Below are 11232 nucleotides of genomic sequence, written 5' to 3' on the forward strand. Positions count from 1 at the left end.
TTTGTGTTGTATGGCCATAAGTCTTGGAATATCTTTGAAAAATAAAAGTTCTGAGTCACTGAAAAGGCAAAAATGTGTGTGAGTAGGCTATAACATCGCCAAAAAGCAATTATGCATTCGAACCTGCTTTAAAGATATCACCAGATGATCTAAAAAGAAAGCTAGATGTGAAGTGGGAACAAAGAATAGCCTATCACCTGTCCCATTGTTGCCGAATGTCAAAATCTAGACAAATCCTAAAAGAGGTCACAGACCCAGAGTTACTCAGGATGAAAAAGTAAGGATGGATTGCCATCTGCTCCACTAGGGGGAGTGTCCACCATTGTTAAGTATGAAAGCCTTTAAGGTTCAAATTTTTAGGTTTTTTATTTATTGGTCTCTTCTTGTTTATTTGTTTCTCATGAGGAACGGGAATCATCAGAGTGCTAGATAAATCCACACCTACAAACAAGGAAAATACCCTTTTTCATCTTTTACTTCTCAAGACCTTTTAGCTTTCACTTTCTTTTTCACTTGCCACTCTTAGATACAAGTGATCCTCACCCTAAAGGATCTGTTTAGGTTGATAGGATCATACTAAAAACTCTTTTAAGTTAAAGTTTCCTCTGAAAGAGCAATGCACCTTGTCCCAAAGGTAGCTGAGGAGGGCTGCTAAGAATAATACTGTCTTCTATCCAGAACTGTCCAGTATGTCCTGATACTAAAACGTGAAAACTAAGCAGCAACTTCTAGTATACATTATTGCTTGACATTATATAGTTCTAAAAATCAGTCATAGTCATAACTAGTTACGACTAACATAATTAAGACATAGTCAAAGCTAATTACAAATTATAAAGAGGCCCACAGTGATTGATATGAAACCATAATTTTAATCCAACACCTAGAACCCAATCAGTTGTTACATGGATAGAGCCGTATATAGGGATGGCCTTATTATGGTCTATATCAAGTCTTGAGACAAAGCCATCTGGTGATTTGTAATCCTTTTTAGATGCTATAATAAAGGGTGGGATCATATAGTTTTCCCAATACTAACTGTTGACATTTGGTGTTTTTTCATTCACAAAACACTTCATGAAATGTTACCTCGTTTTATCCTTACAACCTAAGTCAGAACAATATCCCATTTTACAGATGATAAAACTGGGGCTCAGATATTCAGGTAGTTCACCTAGGGTTACACAGCCAGTAAGCTTCAGAGCCCAGATACAAGTTATTCTTTGACTCCAAATCTGATATTTCTACTTAACCCCCATATTTCCATTCCAGTGGGACAATGACCCACTTGGGCCTTTTGAGCTTTCTGATGATGCAGAGAAGTTACATGCTGGGAGCTGAAGCTCTGTGGGCCAGAACAAGACCTCTTAGCTTGCTAAAGTGAGGAGGCACGCACTGAGACAGGGTTGGCTGAGAGGAAAGAGGCTGAGCACAGGACTCTACACTGAGTACCTGGAAGCAAAACTAGGAGTTTTGTTTGTACTTCTACATTACGGAGTAAAAGTGAAGAGAAAAGATGGACACAGGAGAGACAGAGTACAGAGGGGCACTTGACCATGGCTGATATTGGATTCAGCCAGGCTCCACACTGGCAATCAATGTCTTCACTTATCTAGGCAGAATATCAAAGTATATCCAATTGGGTAGTGATCTTTCCCCTGCCTAAGAATTCAGGCAAATGGTGAAATATCTCTTTCCACCTCCTCCAACCCTCCTTTTCGGTCTAAAAGGACAGAATTCAGAGTTTTCTTGGTCTTCAAAGTTCTTCCTCACTGTTTTAATACCAGAGGCAGCCAATTTGAGATAAGGATCATGCTTTATTATCTGTGAAGGGGAAGGCAGAAAGTGGGCAGTGAGTGAATTATTAAAAATAGAGATGAATGTTTCAGATCACTAAAAAGGGGAGGAATGTACATCAAAACAACCCTGAGGCTTTACCTCACACCCAGAAACTTGGCAAAGATGACAAAAGATGGGAATAATCAATATTGGAGGGGTTGACTAGTGCATTATTGGTGGAGCTGTGAACTGGTACAAGCATTTTGGAATTACTCAAATTAGGTGACTAAAAAGGTCCATTCCTTTAGACCCAGAGATTCTGCTATTAGACCATTACCCCAAGGAGGGCACTGATAAGAAGAGGAAAGTGCCTGTATATACTGAAATACTTACAGTAGCATTTTTCTTGATAGCCAAGAATTGGAAACTAGGTAGATAGGCAACAACTGGAGAGTGGCTCAACAAATTATTTTACATGAGTGTAATGGAATATTACTGTGCTGTAAGAAATGATAAATATGATGACTACAGAGAAATATGGCAAGATCTACAAAACCTACAAAAACTGATAAAGAGTGAAATAAACAGTGACTAGAGCAGCTATGTGGCAGCATGGATAGAGTAGCAATCCCAGAGTCAGGAAGACCTGAATTCAAATCCAACCTCAAACACTAGCTATATGATCCTGGGCATGCATGATCCTGTTTGATATGATATGATATGATATGATATGATATGATATGATATGATATGATATGATATGATATGATCCTGTTTACCTTAGTTTCCTCATCTGTAAAATATGAGCTAGGGAAGGAAATGGCAAAAACCACTCCAGTGTCTTTGCCAAGAAAACCCCAAATGGGATCACAAAGAGTCAAACATGACTGAAACTACTGAACAACAACCAATCAGAGACAAGAAAACTATAAGCAATAACTAGAATAATCTAAAGGGGAAGACCAGCCATAAAGCAATCAAAAGCAAATGTTCCAAATTACAAAGAACAAGCATGGCTCCACAGAAAGACCCCTTCCACCTCACTCCTTCGTAGACGTGAGAAGTCCACAGGTATGATACAATGCACATTATTTTCAGACTTCTGAGTGCATTTCTGCTTTTTTTAAAAAAAATCTTTTATAAAACAGCCCTCTGAGAGGTGGAATTTTAGCTAAAACTTTAGAAAGCCATGGAAGCTAGGAGGCAGAGATGAAGAGGGAGGGCACAGGCATGGAGCAGAGCCAATGGAAACTCTCAGACGTGGACTGTCACGTTGAAGGGAGAGCAAGTCGTGTCACCACATCACACAGTACATGTAGGGAACTATGGGGTAAGAAGAGAAAGGTAGGAAGGGGCCTGGTTATGAAGGGCTTTAAAAAACCAGCCAGAGGATTTATATTTTATCTTGGAACTAACAGAAGAGCCTTTGGAGTTTATTGAATAGGAAGGGTGATATGATCAGCCCCCATGCTTTAGAATGATCAATATGAAAAGGCAGTATTACTCAGGTAAACACAATGATTATCATTGGCTCCAAATTATTGTTAAAAAACATCCTTCCTCTTGGTTACAAATGACAAACTAAAACAGAACAAAGTTCCATGTACTCAGTCACAATTACTCCATCATTTTATGGGAACTGTTTTATGGGAAGGTACAAGGTGAATGGCATTTTTTTTTTAAGTGACAATAAAAGAGATTTTACAAGATATCCCACAATTATAATGCTCCATAATGGTGCTGTTTATGTTCGGTGTTGTTTGTCTTCCTTTTAGATGCCAGGGGTAATCCCCATTAGAACTAGGAGTTTAAGCCAGGATGACCTTGGAGCCAGAAATGCAGGTTGGTTGGTGCTGCCAGCCCATCTGGTATAAAAGCCCCCAGGCAGCCAGAGTGCCTGGGACACAGGCCTGAGAGGTGTTTTGGACTTGAAATTGGGAACCAAGCTAAGCTCTGAACCTAGAATCTTCCTCTCCCTAGAACCTAAGGTGTTGTAAAAGGAGAGGGAGTTATACCTCCCAAGTATTGTCAGAATTTGTACATTTGTGATTATGCCTTTTGAAATAACTACTCCTAGGTTAAAGCTTTAAAAAAAAGTCAGTTTCCCAGGAGATAGTGGTATAACCTCACAACTACATGGCAGCTATGAAGAGAGAAATCACATGGGTGAAGTAAGATGAGTTCGTCCTAAAGCACACTATTCTCTGCAGAGGAGAGGGAGTGCTGGTCTAGAATTATTTCTATTTGCTTCACCACCACCACCCCTCAAAGAAATATTGCTAGTTTGGGTGAAATGAGGTGTAGAATCAAGCCATTTCCTAATTATTACACGTTATACAGAGAAAGGACCCAACTGGTAGACAAAAAGGATTCTCAAACCACTTGAGAGCAGTAATTACATTCATCTTGCACTCCAGCACTGACAAAGAGAGGAATCTGAAAAACAGAAATTGTCCAGAGAATCCCCCATCATGACCTACACCAGTATCTATCCAGATCTAATGAAATGATGAGGTAAAGGAAGTAGAGGAAAGGAATGTGATTCTTTTTGGAATCTTTAGATTGGGATGTTTGGGCTTTTGAATGAAAATATCCATATTTGCTCCATTGCTTTCAATTTCATTCTTGGGATTATCTAGGCACTTTCCAAAGGGTGGAAAGAAGGCAATTCAAGTTGAAATAATGTCACACTAAACAGTCACACTACGGAAGATGTTTTCATGTCTTTTCATCTTCTGGCACAAACTGCTTGTTCTAGGGGGTAGAGGTGGGATCTCAAGTACAATGAAAACTACAAAATTCTTAAGAGTATTTGTCTTATAAAGCAGATTTCCTGTTCTCTATTACTGTGGAGGAAAGCTAGTTCACAATTTCATAGCATTCTTGAGAGGAGTTGTAAAACCATTGGATTATGAATGGAATGGCAGAATTCCCCAGTTCATATTTAAATTTGGTCTAACCCTATATTCCCTTCAGGTTGTAGTCATTCTTTTATAGTTTGTGCTAGGATGACTAAGGCCCTTGTACTTTTAGTCAAACATTGTTTTAAGCCAGTCCCAAGAACTTACTACTACTTCTAATACATGAACACATCTTATCAATCCATCTTATAACTTTGAAAATAATAAAACATTTATAGAGAGCTTTTATGGCTTGCAAAGCACTGTTACAAACACATTTTATCCTCATAACAACCTTTGTAGGATGTAGTGCTTCACTTTATGGATGCAGAAAATGAGGCTGAAAAAGTTTAATTTGTCTCCAGCTAGTCTGAGGCAAGATTCTATCTTTAGATTTTCCTGATGCCAAATTCAGTGCTTCTTTCACTATACCAGTGTCAAAAGGTGCGGTGCAGTCCTTGGCTCTAAAGCCAATACCCTTTAGGTTCAGGTTTGATTTTGGGAGGAAATGAGGCACTGAACATTTAACTAGGAGGGGTACAGCAATACCATGAAACAGATCTTATCTCCATCTGGAATTGGCAATCCACCAACTCTAGGAGGCCCAGGTTCCACATGGCTACGATTTTTGTGTCCTTAGATGACCAGGAAGGAACAAGGAAGCTAAGACCAATAAGACCCTATATCTTCTTTTGGATAAAGGCTTGCCAAGTGTGTGCAGGAGGGAACAAGCTGCATCACTGAAATGGTGGCTGATCCTATATCACACCTGACATAATTCAAATTGTTGAGTGGTCGTACCCATCTTTTATCATTTTTTTCCCCAAACTCCCCAATACAGGCTAAGACTCCCTGCTCCTGGAAGCAGAAAATTGGGAACGAATTTTTAAAGCTAGTGTCTGAGATAAAAGCCTCGTTTCTAAAATTATATAGAGAACTGAGTCAAATTTACAACAATACAAGTCATTCCCCAATTGAAAAATGGTCGAAGGATACGAACAGGCAGGTTTTCAGAGGAAGAAATTAAAGTTATAGTCATATGAAAGAATGCTCTAAAATCATTACTGACTAGAGATGCAAATCAAAAGAACTCCGAGGTGCCACAACACACCTATCAGACTGGCTAACATGACAAAACAGGAAAATGATAAATGTTGGAGAAGATATGGGAGAGTTGGAACACTAGTTCATTGTTGATAGACCTGTGAGCTGATCCAATCATTCGGGAGACCAATTTGGAACTATGCCCAAAGGGCTATAAAAATGTGCACACTCTTTGACCCAGCAATACTGCTTTTAGAGATTATAAAAGTGGGGAAAGGACCCACATATGTACAATAAGATTTATATATAGCAGCCACTTTTGTGGTGGTCAAGAACTGGAAATTAAGGGGATGCCCATTAACTGGGGAAATGGTTGAACAAGTTGTGGTATATGAATGTAATGGAATACAATTGTGCCCAGGAAGACATAAGAGAAAACTGGATTTATATGAACCGATGCTGAGCGAAATGAGCAGAATCAGAACATTATACACGGTAACAGCCACAGTGCGTGAGGACTGTTTCTGACAGACTTGCCCTTCACACCAATGCAAGGACCTAAAACATTCCCAAAGGATTCTTGATGCAAAATGCCATCCACTTCCAGAGAAAGAAGTATGGAATCAGAAGGTAGAATGAAGTGACTATTTTCTTTTTTGTTTTGTTTTTCTCATGGTTTCTCCCATTCGTTTTAATTCTTCTGTGCAACATGACTAAATGTGAAAACGTGTTTAGTAAGAATGTATGTATAGTGCCTGTACGCCCTCTGGGGAGGGAGGTGGGAAAGAGGGGGAGAAAATTTAAAAATTATAGAAGCAATTGTTGAGAACTGAAAACAAATAAATGAATATAATTTGGTTAATAAAACTCCCCCCTCCTTAGTAAACAGTAAAAACAACTGTACCCTTTGACACGAATTCTGTGGCTGAAAATATAACAGAAGTGCAACATTGCATTGTTATTTGCAAAGAAACTGGAGGTAACTCAAATAATCCAAGAGAATGACACAAACTGTACACATTTGTGTAACAGAATTACTAAAATTTAGTGAGACCCAGAGATGAGGAATCTTAAGAGAACCTTAAAAAATAATTCAAAGGATTTGGAATAACGCAAAATGTCTGCATCCTTTGACCTAGAGATCCTGCTATATATTCCAAGGAGATCAAAGACAAAAAAGGGAGGTCCCATCACATCAAAAAGTCCTTATCACCTTATTATCAGTGTTTTTATGCATTTTTTGGAATTGAAACCGATGCCCAACAAGATGGGGAATACAAATCATAACACATAAAGCTAATGGACACAGAAAATATGAACAAATAGTAAATACAAAGACTTCAGAAGCATGGAGAAACTCATGCAAACTGGTACATAAACAGGAAACCATCTACAATAATGGAACAAAAAATCCTGAAATTTAATACTTTGTATACATCAATATACATCCATGATGTCTAATGAACATATTTAGTTTAAAAAAGGAACAGATGAGAAAATGAACTTCCCTTTTGAGCAGATATATTTTGAGGATATGGGTAGAAAAATGAATACATTTTATCAAATTCGGTTGATATTAGTTTGCCAAACTGCATCCCCCCTCCCCTTTTTTTGGTTGTTATAAAGGGTGATTCTTTAGGTATGGGAGAAGAGACAAATTTGGAAACAAAGATGTAAAATGAGATAATTTTTTTAAAAAGAATACAAAAGATAAAAAGAACCAGAAGTATTTACTTATTGCAGTCACATAAGAGGAAAAACAAGTGACTATGGACGAAGAGTAAACTTGGATGTAGTGACTGGAAAAATCCTGATATTTTGTAGATCAAAATTAATCTAAATGAAAATACAAGGTAAGTTTAGCTTTGATGATGTTCAATATTAAATTTGACAAAATTTTTAAATGTAATGCCACATAAATGTAATGCCATACAATATCACTGTATGAAACTTCTAGCAAGCCAAGCTAAAGCTTTAAAAACGGATATTCCTGAATTAAATGGATGAATGCTACTTACCATATTTTTAGAAAATATTCCTTGACACTAGATTTTTTTTTCCCTTTGAAGCACTTTCTCTGTGTTTCAAGTTATTCTTATTTTCAAGTTTTCTTTTTTCTCCTCTACCAGGGAGACCAGCTGACAGAAAGATTGCAAAAATTCTCCTTTTTCTTGACATTATCATGGTCATCACATAGTTTTTTTTCTGGTTCTGCTCACATGGTTCTACATTATTTCATAGAAACCTTCCCAAATTTCTGTCAATTCCTCCTGCCATTTCTCACCTGCATGCCTTTTCATCACATTCACAGAGCATAATTTGTGCAACCATTCCCAAAGGATAATTACACTCCTTTTTGTTTCCAGTTTTTTGATGCTACATAAAAATGCCGCTATAAATGTTTTTGTCTTTGTATCCCCGCCACTAAGGTAATGCAGTGGAGGCCCAGGAAGATGTGACTACAAAATGCAGCCTCAAGACACTTACTAGCTGTATGATCCTGAGCAAGCCACTGAACCCTGTTTGCCTCAGTTTCCTCATCTGTCAAGTGAGCTGGAGAAACAAATGGCAAACCACTCGAGTATCTGCCAAGAAAATCCCCAATGGGGTCACATAAGAGTTGGATACTAAGGATGTAGTTAATTTAATAAATGCCTAATTAACTGTGGATAATTGACTTGCCTCTGTCTTCAACCACCATATGACTCATACCACGGAGTGTAAGTGACTTTTGGGGCACAATTCCAAATTGTTTTTCAGTCCCTCCCACCCCCTCATCCCCACTAACGCAAATATCACACCCCTGTAACACCTATAGTCAAGCAAAACAAATTCTCACATTGACCATGTTCAATAGTTTGCATCGGTACCCTATCACCTTAGTTCTCTGGAATCATGATCAGTCATTCCACTGATGAGGTCCCAAGTCTTTCCAAGTTATTTATCTGTACGATATTGTCGTTGTGTATGCGTTTTCCTGCTTCTGCTCACCTCATGCTACATATATTTGTAGAAGTCTTCCCAGGTTTCATCCTCTTCATTTCTTACGGTGCAGTAGCACTATTCACATTTATGTTCTGCAACTTGTTTGGTCATTACCCAATTTGTGACACCATGTTTCCAATTCTTTGCTATATTCCTTCTATTCCTATTTTCTCTTTCCTTCCTGTTTCCCTGCAGAGTGAAATCCATTTCTGTATTCTGTATTCTTTCCCTCTAAGTTTTTTCTGTACTGTTTGTCCAAATTACTTCAAGATGACATCAAGTTCAAATTTGGGCATAACAACCTAGGGAGGGCATCGATTAAAATGGAGGGGTACTGGGACACTGAAGGGCTCCAACTGCGACTATCCTAAGGGATTAGTTGAGGAAACTGGAGACACCCAATGTAAAAAAAAGAAAGACATGAATTCAAATATTTGGAGAGCTGAGGTAGAAGAGGGATTTTGTTAGTCCCCAAAAGAAAAACAAAAAATATGAAAATTCTGGTCCATATATGGAGAAATATAAAAACAGCTGGGCTACCTTGCAAAGTTACTGCTTCCTTCTTACTAGATACTTAACTGAACCCTGACTGACCATTCACAGACTAAAATGGCTACCTATGGTACCTTTTAACTCCTGAAAATCTTATCCCCACTAACTACAGCTCCGAAAGGTGACTTACTCAAATGAAACAGGTACCATGGTTTGACAAGTTTGAATGTTCACAACATTTTGATGAACAGAACCAGCTCTACTCCTAAAGCACCTGCTGACTAATCAAATAGTAGGAATAGTTAGGGAACCGTTTGCCACTGTCACAACTGTAAAAGAGTGATGACCAGAATGTAGTTAGGTAGGGGTACACAGGAACACTTAGACTAGCAAGGGCTTTAGATTTACTCAGTTTAAATTCCATCCCTTAAAAAGTTTTGCCCTGGAAATATAGTTAGTCTTATACAACACAACTATTATGGAAGTCATTTGCAAAACTACACAGATTTGGCATATATTGAATTGCTTGCCCTCCAAAGGGAAGGGGTGGGGAGGGAGGGAGGTAAAGAAGTTGGAACTCAAAGTGTTAGGAACAACCGTCGAGTAATGTTCTTGCCACTAGGAAATAAGAAATACAGGTAAAGGGGTATAGAAAGCTATCTGGCCCTACAGGACAAAAGAGAAGATGGAAACAAGGGCAGAGAGGGATGCTAGAAGAGAGAGCAGATTGGTCATAGGGGCAATTAGAATGCTTGGTGTTTGGGGGGGGGGAGGGGACAAAAGGGAACCCAAAATTTTGTTAAAATGAATGTTAGAAGTTAAATAATTAATAATTAAAAAAAAAAAAGTTTTGCCCTGGGTGACTAAAAGTAGTAACCAAATTTTGCCATCATTTCATTTTGTTAAACTGAGTTCATTTAACCAGGTCAATACATTTATCATTTAAGGATCAACTTAGTGCTTGTTCTTTCCTCGTTTTAACCAAAAGAGGCTATATCAAGATACACAAAACCAGGGGTGGGGGGACATTTGAACAGTGTAATGGAAATAAAGCTATCTAGAGATAACTTGAGAAAGGGGAAGCCTTCCCACACGTCTTTTTTCCTTTAATTTTCCTGTTTCCTTCACCCATTTCTTACTTTGTCCCATTAAACAACTTGAAGGGATACCCACTTTAGGATGGTATGAAACCACCTTTATAACCACATAACCACACACAACCTTCAATACATTTGGTTAAACTTCAATCCTGTTGAAGTTAACAGGAAAAAAGTCCATTAAAACATATAAAGGTGCCCATGCCTTTTTCTTTATGCAAGATGCTTCATTGACTAAAAATTAAAAAAAAAAAATCATTAGTGGAAAACCAATGCCTGGCTCAGTTTTGATTCCAAAGGAGAGATGAAAGTTTTCCCTTCCCAGTATAGAGGTAGAGGATGAGAAGTGCCATACACATGGTTGATATGTCCATTGGCTTTGCTTAATTTGTTACACAAAATTTACCGTGAATCCAGGTTCAAATGGTTGGTGAAATGTTAAAATTCGGAAAGAATGAAGCCAGTCAAATCCCTTCTATTTGTGTAGCTTCCTACTCACACTTCTCCCAAATTTGGATTTAATAACACTAAAAACCTCAACACGTCATAAAGGTTTTCTCTTGCTTTTAGACCTTCTAAAAAAAATACAAAAGCACAATGCCACATAGTATATTTTGGGATTATGCCACTGAGGAGTCAGAAATCAGGATGTGTAGTTGTGAGAAAAATTTTGGAAAAACCTGGCCGTAAGACAAGACTTCTTTTCCTTCTCATCTACAATCCACTGAGACATTTCTCTTACTTGTAAGAGTTACACAGGTTACATTTATTGTAGTTTTACTCTTCATTCTTAATAAGCAGTTGAATTAGATGTTCTGTGCACTTCTGGGTTTTTTTGGCTAGTATAGGCCCAACATGAAGTTTCTTTATGCCATCCTAAATCAACATTTTATTTGCCAAGGCAGATTTCTCCTTCACACTTTCTCCTGAAAATC

The sequence above is a fragment of the Notamacropus eugenii genome, chromosome 3 (assembly GCF_028372415.1).
Source record: "Notamacropus eugenii isolate mMacEug1 chromosome 3, mMacEug1.pri_v2, whole genome shotgun sequence".
Classification (NCBI taxonomy): Eukaryota; Metazoa; Chordata; class Mammalia; order Diprotodontia; family Macropodidae; genus Notamacropus; species Notamacropus eugenii.